Source organism: Acinonyx jubatus, chromosome B1 (genome assembly GCF_027475565.1).
Source record: "Acinonyx jubatus isolate Ajub_Pintada_27869175 chromosome B1, VMU_Ajub_asm_v1.0, whole genome shotgun sequence".
NCBI lineage: Eukaryota > Metazoa > Chordata > Mammalia > Carnivora > Felidae > Acinonyx > Acinonyx jubatus.
The window spans coordinates 139,578,028-139,591,405 of NC_069382.1; the positions used below are offsets into that span (position 1 = coordinate 139,578,028).

Here is a 13,378-nt window from a genome sequence, read left to right on the forward strand (position 1 = left end):
ATAGATTTAAGAGATGCTGGTGCGGCAGAGTATAAGCTCATTTACTGAAATGGGAAACTGGAGAGTAGTGGTCCATAAAATGAATAACTAACCCATTCCTGTAACAAACTTGGTTACAGCAGCATCCTGTGAGTATGACTGCTTCCTTGCTGTCTTCCATTCTAACACTGTCAACCTTATTCCTGTCTGAATGGTGTCCCAGAGCCTCAATATTTTCACAGTATTTCCCTTAATTTATCTGGCTTCATTAAAATTTTATCACCACTCAGTCCCTGCTTCAGAGGGTTGCAGAGGAGCTTGTCTCTCCCCACCTTGGCCATGCAGTGCACAAAAAGTGATAAAGAATAAACCTTGCTCCAAGCTAGCTACTACTTTCCCCATCTTATGGGCAGAAAGATTCTTGGCTATGGATCCCTTCTTGTTAATGGCCTCTGTCAACTTCAATTGCCTTGAGTTTGAATCTCCTATGTTCCTCTGTACCATCAGTGGAATGATCTATGGGCAGGTAAGATCATCAAGCATCACTTGAATGACATCTTATTTTGACTATTGCACATTAATATTCCAAAGAAGAACCATTTGTAAATAACAGTGACTAGGGGATTCTTGTTTCAGGGTTCATATAGTATAGATTTATTAGATTTGTTTAGGTTTAAAATGATTTTAGTCAAACAGAATATTAGGAGCAAGAATTAGTATATCTTATGTTCCCTAGACCTGTGCCTTAGTTTGGGTTCCCTCAAAAGCAGACCAAGAGGTATGAATGCAAATAGTTGATTTGAGAGTTAGAAGGAACCCTGATAGAAGAGTGGGGAAACAAAGTAGCCACTAATGTGCATATTATCAAGCCAGCTACTGCCGTGGGTAACTGGAGAGTAATTCCAAGGAGAAATTTCATCCCCTGGTGGCGACCATAGTTAATAGTTTATAGTTCATTGGGATCCTTTGTGTCACCAGGCAAGAATGTTTCTTCTTTGAAGACCAGGACTTCTAATACTATAGAGCCCATCTTTGTGGGAATGTTCCCCTAGTGAGATATTGGGAATGATGGTGAGCAAAGCCATTCCAGCTTCTCAACCTGGTTCCTGGTCCAAAGGTGCTCCCTACTGGAGTCACTCTGCCATCTAGAAATTTCTCAATAGTACACACAATGCATTCTGTAAGTTTGTACCCTGTCTGAATGCAAGCTTCAGCTTTGCCTTCAGCAAGCCTTTCCAAAACCATCTGAGACCAGATGATTCTGGGTAGTGCAGTATGTGATATCACCAGGAAATCCTATGGTCATGGCTTACTTTCATAACTCCTTGACCACAATGAGAGGCTTTGGTCAGATGCTGTGTTGTGTGGATTAGAAGCTTTGTAATCCTCTAGATAGTGATACTGAATAAGGTTCTGAGGGCATCTTATAAAGAAGGTAAATCCATACCAGAAGTTCCTAATCCTGTGAGTTTGATTCACTAGTCTTTCTGGGATGGAAGGGTCTCAATGTAACTAATGTCCACATAGCTGGTTGGTCTCCTTGAAAAGGGCACAGAGTCAAGGGCTCAGTGTTGGTCTCTGTTATGCGCATGTTGGACATTCAGAAGCAGCAATAGCTAGATTGGCCTTGTTGAATGCGAATCCACGTTGTTGGGCCCAAACCTAGCCTCCATCTCTGCCACTGTGGACCCTCTGCCTGTGTGTCCATCATGCCATTCCTGGGCAAGATGATAAAGGCTGACAAATAACAACTGGCAGAGTAATTTTGGCTCAGTCTGGTGACAGAGCAAGAAATGATGACTTTTTATTAAAATAACTACTCCTAGGCTTCTCAGCCATTTGTTCATTCTTCTCATCATAAGTATTAATCAGTACCCTTAACTGATTTTCTCATGTAGTTTGCTTCTTCAGATGTGTGTTCTATTACACATCTTTATAACCTCTGGAGGTCATTCCCTGCTGGCTACCATTCTAGCCTGGCCTGGCATTATAATAATCATAACATGCTGGCTTTTAGTAGTTGAAGTCTACCACTTGGACTCTTTTGCTTCAGGAACCCTATCATCCCATCGTTAGAAAAAAGCTAACACCCTTAACTGCACCTCCTACTGTCTACTTCTTATGATGACTACTTCTTACTAATGCTGGTGCCCTCTTGCCAGTGCATTCCTAATGGATTTGGTGAATGGGTGCGTTTTGGGCTGCCCTATGGAACATAATTCATAAGATACATTTAATCCAGCATGTCTATATCCTTAGACTTTTATTTCCTTCCTCTTTTATCATTGAAATGAAATTATTTCAACTTGGCTCAGCATGCGCCCTTGCAATTTCTGGATTTCTGGGAGTCTCCCTAGCAGTAAATTTGCCCCAACCCCTGAAGCCTTTGCCAGGATGTTAAATCTAATATCCAAAGGTAATGACTCAAGTCAATAATCTGTCCATTATCTAGTCTAATGGTCTGGTCCCCTTGATCAAGTACACTCAAAATCCAAATCCAGAGATGCTATCCTGGCCTCTGCCAACTCATGATGGCTAATCTTTACAGGTCCTTGGAGGTAAGGTTCCTTTCTCTTATCAGGCCCAGTAATCTCCATGACTGGTTATGCTTACCCCCAGCTAGCAGACTAGATGCCAGAGAAAATCAGGGTCAGATGTTATGTGGAACCCCTGTTGCCTTGTAGGGAAGGGGCTACTATAGTGAGGTGTTGGAGGTGGGACAAGAGGTGACCATCTCTTCATAGGAAAAGAAGGGTGTGCTTGCCCTGTCTGCAGTCTAACAATTCAGAGGAGTATGGGAAGTAACATAATTACATACCATACTAAGAATCCCAGGTTTGTCCAACCAGGCCCTGACCTTGGTGTAAGAGACTTGTCTCGGTTGTGCATTCAATCAATTTTGCATCACAGCAACTATTAATCTGGAGTTTGGTCTTCTATTTCTTTTGCTCTTCAGGGAACAAGAGCTTTTTGGAAGCTTCTTAAAGAAGCTTTCTGGAATTCACACTTACTCTTCAAAGGTTTGTTAACTGCCTCAGCTTTTCATTATCTCTCTGTAATGGATCAATGCAATTTAATACCAGCTAGCCAATTCTATTGTCCTTGTCTACATGTTCTTCCACATTCACTCATACTTCTGAAGAGATTGAATGATTGCTTTGGCCGAGGAGTTCTCCTTCACTGGAATATTCTCTCAATTGGAGAAAATTTTGGTGATTGGGCTGCCACCTTGTTCCATAGACCAGGGCTCAACAAATTTCCTGTAAATGGCCAGATAATAAATATTTTTTGGTTTTGTGGACCAAACAGTCTTTGTAGCAACTACTCAACCCCTTTGTTGTAGTGCAAATTAGGAGAAATAGACAATATTTTGTCTATTATTAGGTAGTAGTAGCAACTACTCAACTCCCATACTCCAAAAATACACAATATATAAATGAATGCATATGGCTGTGATCCAATAAAACTTTTAAAAAAGCAGGTGCTTGTATGATTCCAACTATATGACTCTGGAAATGCAAAACTATGGAGACAGTAAAAGTATCAGTGGTTTCAAGGGACTCAGGAATGAATAGGTGGAGCTTGAATTTTTAGGGCAGTGAATTGATTTTGTATGACACTATAATATAGATACATGTCATTGTACATTTGTCAAAAGCCATTTGTGTACAGAAGCCATTGTGTATAAAAGCCATTTGTATACAACACAAAAGGTGATCCATAATGTAAACTACTGCCTTTAGTTAAAAATATTGTACTCATCAATTGTAACAAATGTACTACACTAATGCAAGGTGTTAATAATAGGGAACCTTGGAGGAAGGTGGACAAGAGTTTTTCTGCTTATTTTTTCTGTAAATCAATGACTTCTTTAAAAAGTCTAATATTTTTTAATATTCTTAAAAACTGAAGGTAAAATAAACACTTTTCCATACAAATTAAAACAACAGCAACAAAATCAGGTGGCAGGTAGTACTTGGACCTTGGGCTTTGTTGGTCCCTCCACTCTCCCCACATACACACAAATCCATAGGTTATTCATGCCTCATATAATATCCTGGATGGGGTCTTCTTTGCCACCTGTAAATGAATGGCCCAGTCCCCAAACCCTATCTTGCTGTCCCAGACCACTCTTGCAACCAATTGTATTAGTTTGAGTCCTCCAGGAAACAGATGCTGACATCAAATTAGGAGTGTAAGAGACTTAAGGGGAGAGAAGCACCTATAAAAAATAAAAGGGAAAGATGCAGGATTGGGCAGGAAAAGGTTTTGGCCCCAGTTACATAACTGACAATATCTTGAATAACTCAAAGAGGCTCTGGAGCAAAGATTACCCACCAGAGAGGTTTCTGGTTGGTCAGCAATGGCCAGACAGGCCCTAGTACCGTCATTGTGTTAACTCATTGGCTGGGAGCTACTCTGATACTGGATTGGATCCCAAAGGCACTGCAGAGAGAGGGTGTCAGCAACTGCTCTCCTCAGAGGTCCATAGTAAATTCTTTCTCAAAAGGAGATCTGAATGGAGTATCTCCATGGCAGCCCAGGGTGCCAGTTTCTTTTTTTTCTTTTTTTTTTTTTCCAGTTCTGTTGAGAGATATAGTTGACTTATAGCCTTATATTTGTTTAAGGTGTACAACAATAATTTGGTGTATATATATGTAGTGCAAAATGACTACCACAATAAGTTTAACACCCACCATCTCATAGTTACAAGTTTTTTCTTGTGATGAGAACTTTTAAGATCTACTTTCTTGGCAAGTTTCAAACATGCAGTACAGTACTGTTAATTGTAGTCACCATATTATATGTTACATCCCTAGGGCAAATTTGTCTTATAACTGAAAGTTTGTACTTTGGACCAACTTTCACCCATTTTTTTACCCTATCCATGCCCACCCCCCCAACTCTGGTAACCACCAATCTGTTCTCTGTTCCTATATGTGTTTTGGGATTCCACGTATAAATGAGATCATATAGTATTTGTCTTTATCTGACTTATTTCACCTAGAATAATGCCTTCAGGTCCATCCATGTTTTTACAAAAGGCAGAATTTCCGTCTTGTATGGCTTAATAATATTCCTCGGGGGGTGTGTGTGTTCCACATCACCTTTATCCATTCATCCTTTCATGGACACTTAGATTGTTTCCATGTCTTGGTTATTGTGAATAATGCTGCAATGAATATGAGAGTGAAGATGTCTCTTTGATACAGTGATATCATTTTCTTTACATATATACCTAGAAGTGGAATTGATGAATCATATTGTAATTCTATTTATAAATTTTAGCAGTCTCCATTCAGTTTTCCTGACTCTATCAATTTACATTCTCACCTAAACTGCACAAGGGTTCCCTTTTTTTTTTTTTTACATATTTGCCAACACTTATTTCTCTTGTCTTTTTGATGATAGGCATTCTAATAGATGTAAGGTGATACCTGCATTTCCCTGATAGTAACATTGACCACTTTTCCACATACCCATTGGTTATTTTGAAGTCTTCTTTGGACAATGTCTATCCAGTTCCTCCGTCCATTTTTAAATCATATTGTTTTTTCCATTCAATCTTATGGCTCTTTATATATTTTGGATATTATCCCTTAATAGCTATATGACTTGCAAATATTCTCTCCCATTCTGCAGATTGTATTTCCATTTTGCCAATGGTTCCCTTTGCTCTGCAGGAGCGTTTTCCATTTCATGTCCTACTTGTTTATTTTTTCTTTTGTTGCCTGTACTTTTGGTGTCATATGTAAGAAGAATCATTGCCTAGATCAATGTTAAGGAGCTTACCTCCTATGTTTTCTTCTATGAGTTTTATAGTTTTAGGTCTTATGTTCAAGTCATTGATCTGTTTGAGTTGATTTTCCTGTATGTAAGATAGAGGTCTAATGTCATTCTTTTTCATGTGGTTGTCCAGTTTTGCCAGCACTATTATATTCTTGATTTCTTTGTCATAAATTAATTGACCATTTTAAATGGATTTTAGGGTTCTCTATTTTGTTTCTTTGATCTACATATCTACTTTTATCCTAACACCACACTGTTTGAATTATTATAATTTTGTGATATAATTTTAAGTTAGGAAGTGTGATTCTACTAGTTCTGTCCTTCTTCTCAAGACTGCTTTGGCTATTCAAGGTCTTTTATGGTTGTATACAAATTTTAGGATTGTTTTTTCTATTTCTGTGAAAAATGCCAATGGAATTTTGATAAAAGTTGTAATGAATCTATAAATGGCTTTGGATAGTATGGGCATTTTAACAGTATTCTTCCAATCTACGAGTATGGAATATATTTTCATTTATTTGTGTCGTCTTTAGTTTCTTTCATCACTGTCTTATAAGTATTCAGTAAACAGATCTTTCACCTCCTTGATGAAATTTATTCTAAGTATTTTATTCTTTTTGATGAAATTGTAAATGGGGCTGTTTTCTTAATTTCTCTCTCTGATAGTTTGTTGTCAGTGTATAGAAATGCAACTTATTTTTATATATTAATTTTTTATTCTAAAATTTTATTAATTTCAACAGTTTTCTTGGTGGAGTCTTTAGGGTTTTATATACAAAATATGTCTTCTGCAAATACAGACAGTTTTACCTCTTTCTTTCCAATTTTGGATGTCTTTTATTTTATAATTTTATTATCTTTTTCTTGCCTAATTGTTATAACTAGGATTTCCAATGCTATGTTGAATAAAAGTGTCAAGAGTGGGCATCCTTGCATTGTTCTTGATCTTACAGGAAACTCAAATTTTTACTACTGAGTATGATGTTAACTGTGGGCTTATCATAGATGATCTGTTTTATCTTGAGGCACATTCCCTTTGTACCCAGTTTTTTGAGAATTTTTTTTTAATTTTTTTAATGTTTATTCATTTTTTGAGAGATAGAGTGTGAGCGGGGGAGGGGCAGAGACAGAGGGAGACACAGAATCTGAAGCAAGCTCCAGGCTCTGAACTGACAGCACAAAGCCCAATGTGGGGCTCGAACTCATGGACCCTGAGATCATGACCTGAGCCGAAGTCAGACACTTAACCGACTGAGCCACTCAGGTGCCCCAGTTTTTTGAGAATTTTTAACATGAATGGAGGTTGAATTTTAAAAATTCTTTTTCTGCATCTATTGAAATGACCATATAATTTTTAACCTTTACTTTGTAATGTGGTGTGTCACATTGATTGATTTGAGGATGTTTAACCATCCTTGCATCCCTGAAATAAATCCCACTTGATTATGGAGCATGATCCTTTTAATGTGCTATTGCAGTTGGCTTGCTAACATTTTGTGAACATGTTTGAGTCTACATTTATGCATTTATTGCATTTCTATTATCTATGTGGGCTTATAATTTTCTTTTTGAGCAGTGCCCTTGTCTGGTTTTGACATCAGGGTAGTGCTGACCTTATAAAATGAGCTTGGAAATGTTTGGTGTATGTTTTGGAATAATTTAGAATAGTTTGATCTATGTTTTGGAATAGTTTGAGAAGAATTGATATTAAGTTTTCTTTGACTATTTTATAGAATTTATAGTGAATTCATCTGTTCCTGGGCTTTTCTATTGTTGGAATACTTTTTATTATGGATTTGATCTCTTTACTAGTTATTGGTCTGTTCAGATTTTTTTATTAATGATTTGGCCTTGGTAGGTTTATGTTTCAAGGAATGCATCCATTTTTCTAAGTTGTCCAATTTGTTGGCATGTAATTGTTTGTAGTATTCTCTTATGATCTTTTGTATTTCTGTGGTATTAGTTGTAACATCTCCTCTTTCATTTATAATTTTATTTGAATACTCTTTTTTTTTCTTGGTAAAAATTTGTCTATCTGCTTAGCTTTTCAAAACAAATGGCTTTAGTTTCATTGATCTTTTCTATTGTCTTTTCAATCGCTATTTTATTTATTTCTTCTCTCATCTTTGTTATTGCCTTCCTTTTATTAACTTCAGGCTTAGTTTGTACTTTTTCTAGTCATTGAGGTGTAAAGTTAGGTTGGTCATTAGAGATCTCTCTTGTTTCTTAACCAAGTGATTTATCACTATGAACGTTCCTGTTACAATAGCTTTTACTGCATACCTTAAGTTTTGAAATGTTGTATTTCCATTTTCATTTGTCTGAAGATATTTTTTTGTCTCTTCTTGACCATTGGTTGTTAAGTAGCATGTAGTTTAATTTCCACATTTTTATGAATTGTTCAGTTTTCTTTTTGTAATTGATTTCTAGTTCATCTCACTATGGTCAGAAAATATGCTTGATATGATTTCAGTCTTCTTAAATTTATTAAGACTTGTTTTGTGGAGTAACATGATCTATCCTGAAGAATATTCCATGTGTGCTTCAGAAGAATGTATATTCTACTTTGGATATAATATTCCATAAAAGTCTGTTAAGGACATCTAGGTAACATGTTTAAATCCAATGTTTCCTTCTTGATTTTTCGTCTGGGTAACTTATGCATTGTTGTGAGTGGGACATTGAAGTCTCCTGCTATTATACTATTGCTGTCTATTTTTCCCTCTAGGCTCATTAATGTCTTTATATATGTAAGTGTTCCTATGTTGTATGCATAAATATTATAAATTTTATATCCTCTTGTTAGATTGACTCCTTTATCATTATATAATGACCTTTTTTTATAATATCTATTTTGTCTGACATAATATAGCTACCCCTGCTTTCTTTGGGTTTCCATTAGCATGGAATACCTTTTTCTGTTACTTAACTTTCAGTCTTTGTGTGTTCTTAAATTTGAAGCGAGTGTTTTGTAGGCAGCATAGTTGTATCTTTCTTGTCTCTTCAGCTACTTTGTGTCTTTTGATTGGAAAATTCATTCCATTTACATTTAAAATACTTATGGATACTATGTGGCAGTAAGAAAGAATGAAATATGGCCTTTTGTAGCAACATGGTTGGAACTGGATAGTGTTATGCTAAGTGAAATAAGTCATACAGAGAAAGACAGATACCATATGTTTTCACTCCTATGTGGATCCTGAGAAATTTAACTGAAGACCATGGCGGGGGGGGGGGGGGAGGAAAAGAAAAAGGTTAGAGAGGGAGGGAGCCAAAACATAAGAGACTCTTAAAAACTGAGAACAAACTGAGGGTTGATGGCGGGTGGGAGGGGTATTGAGGAGGGCACTTGTTGGGATGAGCACTGGGTGTTGTATGGAAACCAATTTGACAATAAATTTCATATTTAAAAAAATAAAATAAAATACTTACGGGATAGATATGGACTTATTATTGTCATTTTATTAATTGTTTCTCGTTATTTATAATGCTTTTGTTTCTTCTTTTTGTCTCTTCCTATGTAATTTGATGATTTTCCGTCGTGGTATACTTAGATTCCTTTCTCTTTATCATTTGTGTATTTACTATAGGTTTTTGCTTATGGTTACCAAAGGTTTATATAAAGGATCTTACATCTATAACAGTCAATTTTAATCTGACAACAACTTAAGTTCAAATGCATACTAAAGTAAAATACATACTCTCTATTTTTACTTTCCTTCCCGTCACATTTTATGTTTTTGATGACACAATTTACATATTTTTTCCTTAAGTATCTGCTAACAAATTATTGTGGTTATAGTTATTTTTACTATTGTGTTTTAATCTTTATGCTAGATCTATAGGTGATTTACTCCCACCATTACAACATTAGAGTATTCTGAATTTAACTATATATTTACCTTTACCAGTGAGATTTATACTTTCATATGTTTTCCTGTTACTAATAGTGCCCTTTCATTTCAATTCAAAGAAGTCCTTTAATATTTCTCATAAGTCTGGTTTAGTGGTGCTAAACTTTTTCAGCTTTTGTTTGTGTGTAAAACTGTCTCTCCTTCAATTCTGAAGGACAGTTTCATCAGGTAAAGTGTGGACAGCTTTTTTTCCTTTCAGCACTTTTTTTTTTAATATGAAATTTATTGTCAAATTGGTTTCCATACAACACCCAGTGCTCATCCCAACAAGTGCCCTCCTCAATACCCATCACCCACCCTCCCTCCCTCCCACCTGCCATCAACCCTCAGTTTGTTCTCAGTTTTTAAGAGTCTCTTATGTTTTGGCTCCCTCCCTCTCTAACCTTTTTTTTTTTTTTCCCTTCCCCTCCCCCATGGTCTTCTGTTAAGTTTCTCAGAGGTAACTTATTCTTGAGGCTCCTGGGTGGCTCATTCAATTAAGTGTCTGACTCTTCATTTCAGCTCAGGTCATGATCTCATGGTCATAAGATGAAGCCCCACATCAGGTTCCATGCTGGGCGTGAAGCCTGCTTAAGATTCTCTCTCTCCTTCTGCCCTTCCCTCCTCCCTCCCTCCCTCTCCCTTTCTCTCTCTCTCTCTCTCTCTCTCTCAAAAAACAAAACAAAAAGCAAAAAACTGATTCTTTATTGACTCCAGTCCTATGAGACCTGCAGATATAAGCCCTGCTGGCTACCAGAGCTATGTGGGTCAAGGGGTGCATTCTTTGTGCAGCAGCCACAAAAGCCAGTTTCCAGACATGCGCACAAGCTCCTTTCAGGGAGATACAAGTGACTGGTAGCAAGATGGGGAGAATGTGGAGTTGGCTCCTGAGAGAGCCTCCCTGGTCTCTTGGAGGAATAGTAGTCTCTTCTAGTTGCATGCTAAATTAAGAGCCTGATTCTCAGGCTTCAGCTTTTAAGGTATGCAAAGAGGACTCTTTTCAGTGAAAGGATTGTGAGATGGGCATTTGTTTTTTTTTTTTTAATATATGAAATTTATTGTCAAATTGGTTTCCATACAACACCCAGTGCTCATTCCAAAAGGTGCCCTCCTCAATACCCATCACCCACCCTCTCCTCCCTCCCACCCCCATCAACCCTCAGTTTGTTCTCAGTTTTTAACAGTCTCTTATGCTTTGGCTCTCTCCCACTCTAACCTCTTTTTTTTTTCCTTCCCCTCCCCCATGGGTTTCTGTTAAGTTTCTCAGGATCCACATAAGAGTGAAACCATATGGTATCTGTCTTTCTCTGTATGGCTTATTTCACTTAGCATCACACTCTCTAGTTCCATCCACGTTGCTACAAAAGGCCATATTTCATTTTTTCTCATTGCCACGTAGTATTCCATTGTGTATATAAACCACAATTTCTTTATCCATTCATCAGTTGATGGACATTTAGGCTCTTTCCATAATTTGGCTATTGTTGAGAGTGCTGCTATAAACATTGGGGTACAAGTGCCCCTATGCAGTGAGATGGGCATTTGACTTCTGCCTCTGTGCTGAACACTGGAGGGATAGCCATGAAGAGTCCTCAGGAGCCTGTTAAGAACCATTTCTTTGTTTTTTATAGTTTGGTGGGTCTTGTGGATACAAGTCTCATTGGCCTTCAGAACTAGGTGTTTGGGGGGGCCCATCCCTCAGGTGGAAATTTTAAAAGTTCGGGCACTAGGTGATGGGCCCAAATTCTTCACTCCTCAGGGAGAAGCTGGGAGTTGGGAGTTACTGTCCCATTTTATGGCACCATGCCAGGATAGGATATATGGTGAAAGTATGTCTCAGCCTGTCCTACCCATTTGGTTTTTTTTTTTTTTTTTTCCTCATCTGGATTTCTTTTAAGGGGAATTCTTCTCTGTGTGGCTATAGATTCAGTGTGTCCATGGGAAGAGGTGAGTTCAGGAGCTTCCTATGTCACCATCTTGAACTGGAACCTTCTGCGCACGGTGCCAGTTCCTTAAGTAGTCTCCCTCTCAGTCTCTTAATCAGAATCAACAGATAATCTTAAATCTCCCTTACAATTGAGGCAAAAGTTGCCTTTTTAAAGAATGAGAAAGACTACTTCTAGAGAGCACCAAAGACAGAATAGGCAACAAGATTCATTGGCTCCTACAAGATTAAAAAGAAAGATTAGAAAAAGACTACCAACTGAGGGATCCCAGCAAGGCTCAAATAGCATAAAGTGTGGAAATCATGTTAGAGCTGAGTTTTTCTATTTCTTCTCTAATGGAGGAAACTTAAAACATGAACTGTATATTCTGTCAAGAATTATCTTCACTTCTAGTCTCTTCTTTCACCGTTGAATGGTACCTTACTGTGGTTTTATAGCTTATGATGTATTTTTCCCTCACTCAGTTGTTTGAATTATAGGTTTTTTTATTCTGAGTGACCCAAATCTTCCAAACCTAGGGCCTGTATCTTAGTTTGGGTTTTCCTAAAAGCAGAGCCTGAGATAAGTTCGTAGAATCATCTCCTAAATAAACTGCCCATACCCAGGAAACAGGGAGAGGGAAAGGGGAAACTTGAGATAGGGGAGGATAAGAGGTAGGTGAAAAAGCTAAGGTGAGATGCAGTATTTAAGTCTGCACTTCAGCTTTCCACTTTTGTGGAAGGATCTGTATACCTCTTAGACTTGCCTCCAGGACTAACACCTCAGCTCTTCCAGGCTGCACAAACAAAAAGCCTTGGATTAGCAAATGCCAAGCTCATCAGTAGAGGTCCAATGAGAACCTGGAGAACACGCTAATAGGAACGAGATATAAATATTCCCTACAGATATGAATGAAACCATAGGTGGCTGAAAGGATACACCATAGGTATTTGGAGAATGTTATGGCCCATTTGACCCAAAGACAAAATAAGTCATTCCTTTGGATTATAGCCATTCTATTTAAACAAAGCACAATGGTGCATGCACACAAGGGTTGCCACTAAATTTAAGACTCTTGATAGCATGTTTTACCCAGATTTGGCCCCACCATAGGGCTTTCTGGGGTTACCACCAAAGACCCCTCTCATCATTTATTCCATGATAACTGAAGTGTCTTATGGCCTTGGGGGCTGATTATTTTGTCCCATAGTCTGGCTCCCTGCCTGGTGCTGGCTTCTCCACCAGGGGTTTTTCTGTTTCTCTGTTATCCATCTGGCTCTAAAACACAAATATCTAAGAAAGCTAACATTGGCCTTGCTTCTTAGGAGAAAACAGTGCCCACAAAGGGCATCACAATATTTTGGACAGACTTTTAAAATGATTCATATTCAGGGGCACCTGGGTGGCTCAGTTGGTTGAGTGTCAGACTCTTGGTTTCTGCCCAGGTCATGATCTCATGGCTTTGTGGGTTTGAGCCCTGTGTCAGGCTCTGCACCGTCAGTGCAGAGCCTTCTTGGGATTCTCTGTCTCCTCTCTCTAGCCCTCCCCCATGCTCATCCTGTCACTGTCTTTCTCAGAATAAATAAACTTTAAAAAATATGATTTATATTCTGCAGTTGGATGTCTGGAAGGATTCTTGTTTCAGAACCAAGATGATGGGGGGCAGGGAGCACCAATTTCTCTGTCCCCACCCCCTGATCAAGGTTGTATATGGAAGTGACAGAGCAGGTCTCTTTACCTTGGTTCCCTGATCACCATCAGGTATCTTATGATGAATGCTCCAGAGGATTT

At 38.0% G+C, this 13,378-nt stretch overlaps 1 pseudogene; it reads left to right on the top strand.

Moving 5' to 3' along the window:
- The first annotated feature begins 406 nt into the window (after positions 1–406).
- The window catches only part of LOC128314280 (keratinocyte-associated protein 2-like), a 175,454-nt pseudogene continuing 162,482 nt past the window's right edge, over positions 407–13,378 (top strand).